At 45.3% G+C, this 12,633-nt stretch overlaps 1 protein-coding gene across 2 annotated transcripts in view; it reads left to right on the top strand.

Annotated features, from left to right (window-relative positions):
* Window positions 1-445: 445 nt before the first annotated feature.
* Window positions 446-12,633, top strand: part of SLC16A1 (solute carrier family 16 member 1) — a 48,752-nt gene continuing 36,564 nt past the window's right edge. The window contains exon 1 of one of the 2 annotated variants that reach the window (XM_073667176.1): window positions 446-598. The gene's annotated coding sequence lies outside the window, so the exon portion shown is untranslated. Of the gene's footprint in view, window positions 599-7,944; window positions 8,044-12,633 lie in introns of those variants that run through there. The other variant, XM_073667178.1, reaches the window with a different exon arrangement.

The following is a 12,633-nucleotide window of genomic DNA, read 5'->3' as shown; positions in this document are numbered from 1 at the left end:
TCCCATTCACGATGGCAAATATATAAAACTAAAGTAAACGGGTGAATACATAAGATAAGACTTTAAAAAAGGCACAAATTATAAGAACAAGGGACACAGCACCAAAAAAGGCGCCATATGCAATAATAACCAGGGCCAGGACAGCACTTTTCATTCTAAAGAATTTGGTGCAAAAACATCACAAAAAAATGTAAAAGTGACTTAAAGCGCAGCTCAGTGGGTATGTGGACATTCTGTATGGAGGTGAAGCACAAAGCGCTGTGGCTATGGACAACGGCTCATATGTCCCCCTAAATAACGATATTCTCCTCACACTGACAAGAGTACACGGTAGCACCGAGCCTGGGCTGACAGTGTACAGCCGCCATGTGCCCTGCCACCACCTCCAGCCGTACACTGCGCCGAGCGGTCACCTTTATGTGTAAATGATAGGCGGGGCCGGGGAGAGGCAGGAGTGCGCATGCTCAGTTCTACCCTCCGAGCAGCTGCTTCTACAGAGCCTCCGCTGATTAGCCCATTGCTGTGCTGAGTGCGCATCGTGCGGGGCCGCTGCAGCCCTCTCTCCGCCTCTCGCCTGTGACTCCGGGGATATAGAGAGGTGAGTGGCCGGCGGCCTGTGCCGTGGGGTGCACGTGTGGCTCCGCTGCACCGTGTTTTCCATCTGGCTGTGTGTGGAGGGGGCGGCTCTCTCCACGTGTAACGGGCGAGCTCTTACCGCTAGTGCCTTTAACCCTTCCTCTTCCACGTCTCCTTGTGATTGTCCCCGAGTTTGCCCATAGGTCAATCCTGAGACTCCTCTGACCCCATCACATGGCCCCAGACTTGTCCCTCCAGCTTCGGCTCTCCATTCATCAGTGTGAGTGATGCAATGTCCTGGCCACATCTGCCCGGCGGAGCTGCAGCATGATACATTGTAGCAGACCCTCAGCACACAGCTTTGTGCTACTGATGATGTAGGGTGGTAAGAAGTGTCCGGAGTGGATACATTTGTAGCAGATGTTGATCATTAGTCCTGTAGATGTTTCCACATACTGACAGCAAGCAGAGGGCTTGAAACGAAGCTTCAGAACTTATGATCTAACTTAAACTTCATGATTTCTTGTGCTTTTTATTTATTTCTTTTGAGAACGTGTTGAAGAATTGATCCACCTTTGTCAATGACTGTAGTGTAACATTGAGGAGCTCTTCTGTAATTTGGTACAATGCTGCTTTAACCCCTTCAGGACCCAGCCTATTTTGACCCTAAAGACCTTGGCATTTTTGTCAATTCTGACCAGTGTCCCTTTACGAAGTAAAAACTCTGGAACACTTCAACGGATCCTAGCGATTCTGAGATTGTTTTTTCGTGACATATTGGGCTTCATGTTAGTATTAAATTTAGGTCGATAATATTTGCGTTTATTTGTGAAAAAATCAAAAATATGGGAAAAAAATTGAAAATTTTGCAATTTTCAAATTTTGAATTTTTATTCTACTAAACCAGAGAGTGATGTGACACAAAATAGTTAATAACTAACATTTCCCACATGTCTACTTTACATCAGCACAATTTTGGAAAAAAAAAAAAAATTTTGGTAGGAAGTTTGAAGGGTTCAAAGTTCATCAGCAATTTATCTTTTTTCCAGCAAAATTTACAAAACCATTTTTTTAGTGACCACATCACATTTGAAGTCCCTTTGAGGGGTCTTTATGACAGGAAACACCCAAAAGTGACACCATTCCAAAAACTGCACCCCTCAAGCTACTCAAAACTACATTCAAGAAGATTATTAACCCTTCAGGTGCATCACAGGAACTAAAGCCACATGGAAGAAAAAAATGAACATTTTTATTTTTCTAACAAAAATTTTCTTTTAGCCTAAATATTTTAATTTTCACATGGGTAACAGGATAAAATGCATCCTAAAATTTGTTGGTCAATTTCTCCTTAGTACACTGATACCTCATATGTGGTCATAAACCACTGTTTGGGCACACGGCAGGGCTCAGAAGGGAAGGAGCGCCATTTTACTTTTTGAATGGAAAATTAGCTCCAAAAGTCAAATTGCGCTCCTTCTCTTCTGAGCCCTGCCATGCGCCCAAACAGTGGTTTATGACCACATATGAGGTATCAGTGTACTCAGGAGAAATTGACCAATACATTTTAGGATGCATTTTATCCTGTTACCCATGTGAAAATTAAAACATTTAGGCTAAAAGAAAATTTTTGTGAAAAAAAAGTACTTTTTTGTTTTCACAGATCATTTTGTGAAGCACCTGGGGGTTCCAAGTGCTCACTATGCATCTAGATAGGGGCCTTGGGGGGTCTAGTTTCCAAAATGGGGTCACTTGTGGGGGAGCTCCACTGTTTAGGCACATTAGGGGCTCTCCAAACGCAACATGGTGTCCGCTAACAATTTGAGCCGATTTTACATTCAATTTGTTAGCGGACACCATGTCGCGTTTGGAGAGCCGCTGTGTGGCCAAACATTGGAGCTCCCCCACAAGTGACCCCATTTTGGAAACTAGACCCCCCAAGGCACCTATCTAGATGCATAGTGAGCACTTGGAACCCCCAGGTCCTTCACAAATTAATCCGTAAAAATAAAAAGTGTTTTTTTTTCCACTTTTTCATTTTTATGAATCAATTTGTGAAGCACCTGGGGGTTCCAAGTGCTCACTATGCATCTAGATAGGTGCCTTGGGGGTCTAGTTTCCAAAATGGGGTCACTTGTGGGGGAGCTCCAATGTTTGGGCACACAGCGGCTCTCCAAAAGCAACATGGTGTCCGCTACAAATTGTCGGCTCAAATTGTTAGAAGACACCATGTTGCGTTTGGAGAGCCGCTGTGTGCCCAAACATTGGAGCTCCCCCACAAGTGACCCCATATTGGAAACTAGACCCCCCAAGGCACCTATCTAGATGCATAGTGAGTACTTGGAACCCCCAGGTCCTTCACAAATTAATCCGTAAAAATAAAAGTGTTTTTTTTTTTTCCACTTTTTCATTTTTATGAATCAATTTGTGAAGCACCTGGGGGTTCCAAGTGCTCACTATGCATCTAGATAGGTGCCTTGGGGGGTCTAGTTTCCAAAATGGGGTCACTTGTTGGGGAGCTCCAATGTTTGGGCACACAGTGACTCTCCAAACGCAACATGGTTCCAATTTGTTAGCGGACACCATTGTGTAGTGTATGTCATGTTGGTGTGCGGTGTGGTATATTGTAGTGTATACACCACACACACACACTACAACACACACACCAACCTGACATAGCCTCCTAAGCTTAGTACGCCCTAGACTGGGATGAGTGGGACGGGCGGGACATTTTGTGTGCTGTGTGCGTGTGTTAAAAAAAAAAAAAAAAAAAAAAAAAAAAAAAAAAAAATCGAAACTTTATTATAGTGTGAGTGTACGTGTGTGTGTGTGTGCTTGGTGTAACCTTCTGCAGTCACGTGTGGGGGCTGTCAGGCGTAGGGGGCTGTCAGGCGTAGGGGGGGGCTGAAGAGATGGAGGAGCCAGCAGCTGCAGCAAGGGGGGTGATCACTGGGGCAGGAGCCGGCAGCAGCAAGGGTGGTGATCACTGGGGCAGGAGCCGGCAGCAGCAAGAGGGGTGATCACTGGGGCAGGAGCCGGCAGCAGCAAGGGGGGTAGGAGGCCGGCAGCATCAGGGGGGTGATTACTGGGGCAGAAAGGGGAGCAGGAGCCAGCAGCAGGGGGGTGATCACTGGGTTTGCGGGGGGGGGATGATAACTGGGATGGGGGGGTGAACACTGGGGACAGGTGGGGGTGAACACTGGGGACAGGTGGGGGTGAACACTGGGGACAGGTGGGGGTGAACACTGGGGACAGGTGGGGGTGAACACTGGGGACAGGGAGGGTGACCACTGGGGACAGGGGGGGGTGAACACTGGGGGGGTGTGAACACTGGGGACAGGGGGGGTGAACACTGGGGGGAGGGGTGATTATTGGGAAGTGGGGGGTGATATAACTGGGACTGGGGAATGGAGGGTTTGATCACAGGAGCAGGGCATTTACACTGAGCCTGCTGCTGCTGTGATCACAGTCCACCGGCTGTCAGAAGGAGAGCAGCAGCCGGTGGATGAAGACGTGGGAGAGGGAGCAGAGAGAGCGGAGGTCGGGGTGCAGGTATGAAAGTGCAGGGGGGGGTCGGGGGTGGAGGGGGGGGGGTCAGGGTGGAGTGGAGGAGGGGTCGGGGGGGAGTGGGGGCAATACTTCCTGATGCAGATCAGCGGCGGCAGCAGGCGATCAGCGGCGGCGGCAGCAGAGGGTCCACGGGGGGCAGCAGCAGAGGGTCCACAATGGCCGGCACACGATCCATGGACGGGTAGGAGCTGGGCAGTTGCGGCCATCATGAAAAACTCCCTCCACATCTGATTGGGGCTAGTATCCATGTGATGCTAGCCCCCCAATCAGATCTGGGGGGAGGGGGGGACAGAGGTGACACTCCCCCAGCTAATGGCTGATGCTGTAAGCATCAGGCCATGCCCAGATTTAAATATTACACCAATTTTCATTGGTGAAATATTTAATTCATACCGATTGGCAGTTTCACTAAAAATGAAAATGAAACAGACAATCGGAGGGGTCCCAGGCACGGGGGGGTTAATCCACCCCCCGGGGTGTCGACTTCAGGATGTCCAGTTGCAGTAGCAACTGTGAAACCTGAGCGACCCCGCTCGCAGGCGCTGCAGGGGCTCTTTCCCTCCATGTCACAGACGCTGTGACATGGGTCGGGAACGAACTGTTTTCCATGTCACAAACGGTGTGACACGGGTCGAGAAAGGGTTAAGAGAATGATTGATTAGTATTTCATGGCTAAAGACCCTTCTTATAAAGGGCTTCATGGATAGGACCGTTCTTATAAGGGGCTTCATGGATAGGACCGTTCTTATAAGGGGCTTCATGGATAGGACCGTTCTTATAAGGGGCTTCATGGATAGGACCGTTCTTATAAGGGGCTTCATGAATAGGACCGTTCTTATAAGGGGCTTCATGGATAGGACCGTTCTTATAAAGGGCTTCATGGATAGGACCGTTCTTATAAAGGGCTTCATGGATAGGACCGTTCTTATAAAGGGCTTCATGGATAGGACCGTTCTTATAAAGGGCTTCATGGATAGGACCGTTCTTATAAAGGGCTTCATGGATAGGACCGTTCTTATAAAGGGCTTCATGGATAGGACCGTTCTTATAAAGGGCTTCATGGATAGGACCGTTCTTATAAAGGGCTTCATGGATAGGACCGTTCTTATAAAGGGCTTCATGGATAGGACCGTTCTTATAAAGGGCTTCATGGATAGGACCGTTCTTATAAAGGGCTTCATGGATAGGACCGTTCTTATAAAGGGCTTCATGGATAGGACCGTTCTTATAAAGGGCTTCATGGATAGGACCGTTCTTATAAAGGGCTTCATGGATAGGACCGTTCTTATAAAGGGCTTCATGGATAGGACCGTTCTTATAAAGGGCTTCATGGATAGGACCGTTCTTATAAAGGGCTTCATGAATAGGACCGTTCTTATAAGGGGCTTCATGGATAGGACCGTTCTTATAAAGGGCTTCATGGATAGGACCGTTCTTATAAAGGGCTTCATGGATAGGACCGTTCTTATAAAGGGCTTCATGGATAGGACCGTTCTTATAAAGGGCTTCATGAATAGGACCGTTCTTATAAGGGGCTTCATGGATAGGACCGTTCTTATAAAGGGCTTCATGAATAGGACCGTTCTTATAAAGGGCTTCATGGATAGGACCGTTCCAGCTCACTAAGCGATTATAATTGGATGCATATTTTTAGCGTATAGACGGAATCTAGAGCATCTAGTGTTCATGTAAAGTGGGCAGCATGGTGGCTCAGTGGTTAGCACTGTATGGTGGCTCAGTGGTTAGCATTGCAGCTCTGCCGTCCTGGGTTCAAATCTCACAAAGGACAACTGCAAGAAGTTTGTATGTTCTCCCTGTGTTTGCATGGGTTTCCTTCCACACTCCAAAGACATACTGATTGGGCTCAATCTAGATTCCTTATGGGAGCAGTGACTGTCTGTAAAGCGCTGTGGAATTAATGGTTACATATGCAAACCATAATATAAATTTCAGGAGATTTATTATTCCAAATAGAGACAGGTCGCTGATGCATTTCGGGCAGCTGGTGAGTTTTTGCCGTACGTTTACACTGACCCATTATCGGGGGCAAGTATTAGTCTAAACAGGCTGCCAATCACCCCAAAAAAGCAAGCAGAATTGTCTTTTGACAGATGAAATAAATGATCTTTAGGTTCTTAAAAATGCTTGTTCTCGGCAGCACATGACCCTGTGTGTGCCCTTACTCATATCATAAAAGAACGTACTACACGGTAGCTGTGAGGTCCATAGAGCAAGGGCACGTGACGTGCACGGGATATCTTCACATGTCAGATAAGCTCAGTGTATTGCTGTGGCAGAAATCCAAGGCTGCCATAATTCCCCACAATAATTGGCCCTATTGTCATTCCGTAGGACTGAGCCTCACCTTTTTTGTGCATTTTTTTTTTCCTCCTGTAATGCCTAAAGTCTGGTGGGATTTTTCCTTTATTTGTAAACTGTGTTATGGAAACCCATTCTCATCAATGTTGCTTGGATTGTGAGATTTGGGTCAGATTACCCACTAAAATCCGACAAATGTGACCTTTGACATAACTTCCATACTAAATCTGGATGTTTCTCATCTCACCTTGATATGTCTAATGTGTTGAATTAAAGGGCTTGTCCACTACTGGATTTACCCCAGCTTAATCTCTTCAGTGTCCCATAATAAAAGCAATGGGTACTCTCCTGCAGCGGCACCGTTCTTGCGATGTGTACTGCTATTCCCTGCGGATCAAGTCACATTGTGTCACGCTGAGAATAGCAGCTGGAATGGCTCTGCAGTGGGAGGCGAATATCGATTGTTGTTCTTGTATGGGGCACTAAAGTGATTAAAGGGGTTCTCCACTATTGGACAACCCCTGACTTAAATGGATTTTTCCTGGTGGAACATAGTAACCATTGGATGGATCCTGTGTACACACGTTCTTCCTGTGCAGGTGCACCTGACCGTGTCATTTAGTTGTCGGTAGATTAATCTGTTGTGTTGTCAGTGTGTCGGATCAGTAGCTGTTTCTAATCCTGCTCCATTATCATTGTGTGCACTCTGCTTAGTACCAGAGTTTGTGGTGTTAGGAGCCTAATCCCACTGGACAGCAGCATGCCTTCTCCCTCCACACAGTGATGCTGGTTGTTCTTCTGTCTGCAGGATGAGCAGGTATTGCTGAGGGTGGCTGCCTCCATCACTGTGTGCGTGCTGTTCACTGAGTGTATAATGGGCGTCTTGGTCGCCTGGCAACTGACAGCATGGAAGTTGTGACACCACTCCGCTGAATCCACAGCTCAGTCTTAAGATGCAAATGTAATATAAGACAGAACAAGTCCAAGAAAGGAATTTTTTTGCATGTGAGCGAGAAATATCTGGATCTGGGCGAGATGCTTTACATCACAAATGCATCTGAGCTCTTCAGGATGTCGTTTACTCTGGAGGAGTTCTTCCACGGCATTACACAATATAGCAATTATATCTTACCTACACAGCGCATAAATAAAATACTGACCTTGACTTGGGTGGATAAAATTTGGCCAAGTCCTTTAATTATAACTTGTAACCATACAAAACGCAACCTTTTATATTCAACAACTTTACTAAACTTTCCATATCCAGCATATAACCGCAGCTTAGCAAAAGCTCAAGCCTGTTAACCCACAAACATTCTGTCCATTCAGATACCTGAATGACCTTTATGGCCGTGACAATTAATAAGGGAGGACGGGCAGCTCTTCCAGGTAGGAGATGCGGGGGGTCAGACACAGACCCCACCCAGCTGTACCACACTCTTATCCCTTGCCAACTCCATTTTACTTTACACTACCTCCAGTCACAGGCCGGGGCAGATTCCCCTGTGACGGCCAGCTGACTGGCCAGCACTGCACCAATCAAGATCCTAAAACATCTGGTGGATGTGGAGCACAACGGTGAGAAAAGACCTTTCCCACCATTCAATCCCATCAGGAGAGGAACGCCAGACATTCTGGTAATGCCATGTGTTCCCCTCCTGAGGGTCCAGGGTTCACCATTCTAATCGACTCCTTTAGAAGTTTTGTCTTTTCAGAATGAGGTTTGTGAGGACCTGCTCATGTTAATGTGCCTTGCTGAGTAAGCCTACATAGTTTTTAAGGTTGAAGGAAGACTAAGTCCATCTAGTTCAACCCATAGACTAAGATGTTGATCCAGAGGAAGGCAAAAAACCCCATGTGGACAACACTAAGCTCCACATTGGGTGGGGAGGGATTCCTTCCTGACTCCATACAACAATCAGACTAGTTCCCTGGATCAACACCCCATCAAGGAATCTAGTATATACAACCTGTAATATTGTGCTTTTCAAGAAAGGCATCCATTCCCTTCTTAAATTTTAGTAGTGAATCACTCATTACAACATCATGCGGCAGAGAGTTCCATAGTCTCACTGCTCTTACAGTAAAGAATCCGCATCTGTGATTATGATTAAACCTTCTTTCCTCCAGACGTAAAAGATGCCCCCTTTTCCCCGTCTCAGACCTCAGAGTAGAAAAGTCTTTGTACTGTCCCCTCATATACTTGTACATAGTAATAAGATCACTCCTAAGCCTTCTTTTTCCACACTAAATAACCCCAAGTGTAATAACCTGTCTTGGTATTGCAGACCCCCCAGTCCTCTAATAACCTTGGTCGCTCTTCTCTGCACCTGCTCTAGTTCAACTATGTCTTTCTTACACACCAGAGACCAGAACTGTACACAGTATTCTAAGTGTGGTCGCACTAGTGACTTGTATAGAGGTAAAAATATGTTCTCCTCATGAGCATCTATGCCTCTTTTAATGCATCCCATTATTTTATTTGCCTTTGCAGCAGCTGCCTGACACTGGCCACTAAACGTGACCTTGTCGTCCACAAATACACCCAGGTCTTTTTTCAATTAGTTTTGCCCAGTGATTTACAATTAAGCATATAATTATACATTGTATTTCTTCTGCCCAAGTGCATTACCTTACATTTCTCCCCATTAAAGCTCATTTGCCATTTATCAGCCCAAGCTTCTAGTTTACATGGATCCTCCTGTAATATAAAATTGTCCTCCTCTGTATTGATTACCCTGCAGAGTTTAGTGTCATCTGCAAATATTGAAATATTACTCTGTATGCCCCCTACAAGGTCATTAATAAATATGTTAAAAAGAAGGGGGCCCAATACTGACCCCTGTGACACCCCACTGTTAACTGAGACCCAGTCTGAGTGTTTTCCATTAATAACCACCCTTTGTTTCCGATCACTGAGCCAATTCTTAACCCACATACATATATTTTCCCCTATCCCCATTGTTCTCATTTTATGTATCAACCTTTTGTGTGGAACCGTATCAAAAGCTTTTGAAAAGTCCATATACACAACATCCACTGCATTTCATTGGTCCAGTCCGGAACTTGCCTCCTCATAAAAGCTGATCAGATTAGTCTGACAGGAACGGTCCCTCATAAACCCATGTTGATATTGGGTCATGAGGTTATTCTTCTTCAGATACTCTAGTATAGCATCTCTTAGGAAACCCTCCAGGATTTTACCCACAGTAGAGGTTAAGCTTACTGGCCTATAATTTCCAAGTTCGGTTTTTGTCCCCTTTTTGAATATTGGCACCACATTTGCTATATGCCAGTCCTGTGGTACAGACCCTGTTAGTATGGAATCTTTAAAGATTAAAAGTGTTGTAGTGATGTCTGTACAATTGACCCATGTTAAAATAATGCTATGTTCACATCACGTTTTTTGCCCTGTGTCAATGGCTACGTCAGGACGATGGGGCGTTAACTTTAATGATGCAGATGGAGTCTCTTGTGCTCTTTGACATTATTTTCCGTACTGTTCTCCAATTTGAGGTGGGCATAAAAATGGGTTCGACTACGTTTGTGCCCGCTTCAACAAGGTGGACATTACTGAAAATAAGGTCAAACAGAGCACAAGGTGGCTCAGTCTGCTCTATTAAAAGCTATAGCTCTGTTAATGGGTACACCTGAATCTTGTCATGTATTTTTTTTTTTTGGGGGAGCTTCTGGAGAAGGCCCCAAAGAATCCATTGACATGTGGCACAAACATGATGTGGACCTGAGCTGTTAATTTGATTTTTATAGGATGGGTACTTTGCAGATTACCCGTCTGAGTATCTGAATGGAAAATCAGTAGCGTTTTGAAGTAACTGCAAAGTGGGTGATCATTACCAAATTTCATCTGAACTCTTCAGGGTATGCTCACACCCAGATGTGTGTATGTATATTAGTGTAATTTTACAGCTTGGTGTGTGGATTCCACAGGGTTTTAAAATTTTGTCGGGGAAGTGGGTATCTCGCTGCATGAACAGTGCTGTTGGTTTCCTAATGAAATCAATAAGTAGTTTGTTCATGGAGTCATTTTAAGTGCTTAATGTGAATTTTGGAGCGGAATCCACTCTAATTCCCATTGGAAAAGAATCTGTAGAGAAAATTGACCTTCCGTGTGTATCTTAAATTCTCAGCTATGTGTGTTTTTGCTGTTTGTTCCCTTTTGCAGTTCATCGGGCGCCAACAAAATTCATGACCAGCTTCCATGTATGTGCTTGCTTTATTGCAAGCTTTAGGTTGAATTCCCGCACTGCTGATTTTGTTGCAGAAGTTTCTGTGACTGATGATTGACCGTGCTTATCTCTATGTGGCTGTTCTAGATAAATAGGACTGTTGAACTTTCTGAAACAAAATCCACAGTGTAGGAATTTACTGCCGAACCTCAGCATTCATTTTAAATGTGAGTGCCCCCTATTATTGGGGGACACTGGGGTGACATCTTGAGCTCTGGGATTATTCCGGTAGGAGGGCTTGTCCTAGCTGTCACAAAGTGGCTGACTGTCAGGACTCTTTAGGCTCAGTCATTTCTTGGAGTCAGCCTACAGCCGCAGCTCTGGAGGTTGTTGCCTCATCAGTGTTTTTCTTGAACTGTGTGATAACATGACACTTCAGTTTTTCTCGATGTTTTGGACGTGGCGACTTCTAACACAGTTCTATGAGTAACCTAAATTGCAGTCATAAAGCTACCTGACCAGTGCTTAAGTGCTGGATGCTGAGGCTTTGATGCAGCTGTTGACACTTTACTAAATTGAGTGAAAACATTTGGTTTATTTGTGATGCACAAAAGCCCTGGAAGTTAGAGGTGGCAGTCGCCCCCAATTTCACTCAGTTATAGGAGATATATCATTATTGTGTGTCTATTTCTGTTTAAACTCATAAATCTGTTGTCTATATGCCAAGTCGGTTGGGTGTTATACCCTGTGCAGAGCCTTCATGGTTATGTTATAATTGCGGTATACAAAGTAGGAGGAATCCAGCGGTGAGACAGCATTCCTGGTAAATGTATAAAACTTGATGTTTATTTCACCATTTAAATATCCAGGAGCAGCAACTGACTGGTCAGCAAGATAAAATAGGTAGAGGGATGGACCTACGGGTTTCGTGGGTAAGCCTTATTCATGCATGTGCATTTTGTATTAAAATATGGTACTTATTTATTTTACTCACTTATATAGCGCCATTAATTCCACAGCGCTTTAGACATTATGGGCACTGTCCCCATTGGGGCTCACAATCTACATTTCCTATCAGTATGTCTTTGGAGTGTGGGAGGAAACCGGAGACCCCGGAGGAAACCCTCATACACGGGGAGAACATAAAAACTCCCTGCAGACTTATGGATCGTCATCTCTTCTGGTTTCCAGCACCACGCTGGTCCTCTTCTGAGTCATGTGACTTTAAAAATCAGATTTGCCGGCTCACACGGGGGTTTGTGTGTGAACTGGGAAAGGTTTATGGGATAAAATGTTAGCTTGGGATGCCTCTTTAAAGGGGTTGGGCCCATGCTTCAGTCTGTTACAAATGGCAATCTGCGCTGTATTTGTTATCCCTGTCTCCACTCCTGCTCCCGGTGCCTGGCATTGGCTGCGGCACTGATGTTACGTGGACCACGCGGCAGTAAATCAATGAGCTTGGCCTCTCTGAAGGCGGCATTCTTTCTACACTGGCAGTGCCACTGAGATCACTGATTGTCGATGTGACGTCAGCTAATGCCGGACACCGGGAGCAGTGGTGGAGACTCAACGATGGACCCAAGGATGATGAGTAGAACACAGTTTAAGAACCATTTTTCTTAAAGGGAGCCACCCCTTTAAGCTAGTGTCTAGTTCCATGTTGATACTTGGCCAAGTGTAGGAAGCAAACAAACGCCTGAATTTGCTTAACAAGTGCTAATCTTGCTGTGGTTTGGCAGCGTGAATCTTTCCGTTACATACCAGGTGCACGGGGAAACAAGATATAGCCGTTTTATAGTCTGTTCAGGTTTCATTCTGTTAAATACAATATTCAGTCTTTTTGGAAATCTCATACTAAGGTTTGACAATATTTTCTCTTGAATGTATTGAGATTCATAGAGCAATGAGACTTTGTGATGGTAAAATGCTCCTCTCCTTGCTTGTCTGTGCCTACTAGGCTATGCTGCCTGCATGTTAGTGA

Source organism: Phyllobates terribilis, unplaced genomic scaffold, assembly GCF_046119375.1.
Source record: "Phyllobates terribilis strain yellow unplaced genomic scaffold, ASM4611937v1 Scaffold_2__4_contigs__length_985480577, whole genome shotgun sequence".
Lineage (NCBI taxonomy): Eukaryota > Metazoa > Chordata > Amphibia > Anura > Dendrobatidae > Phyllobates > Phyllobates terribilis.
This window is presented reverse-complemented; position numbering and strand designations above follow the sequence as displayed.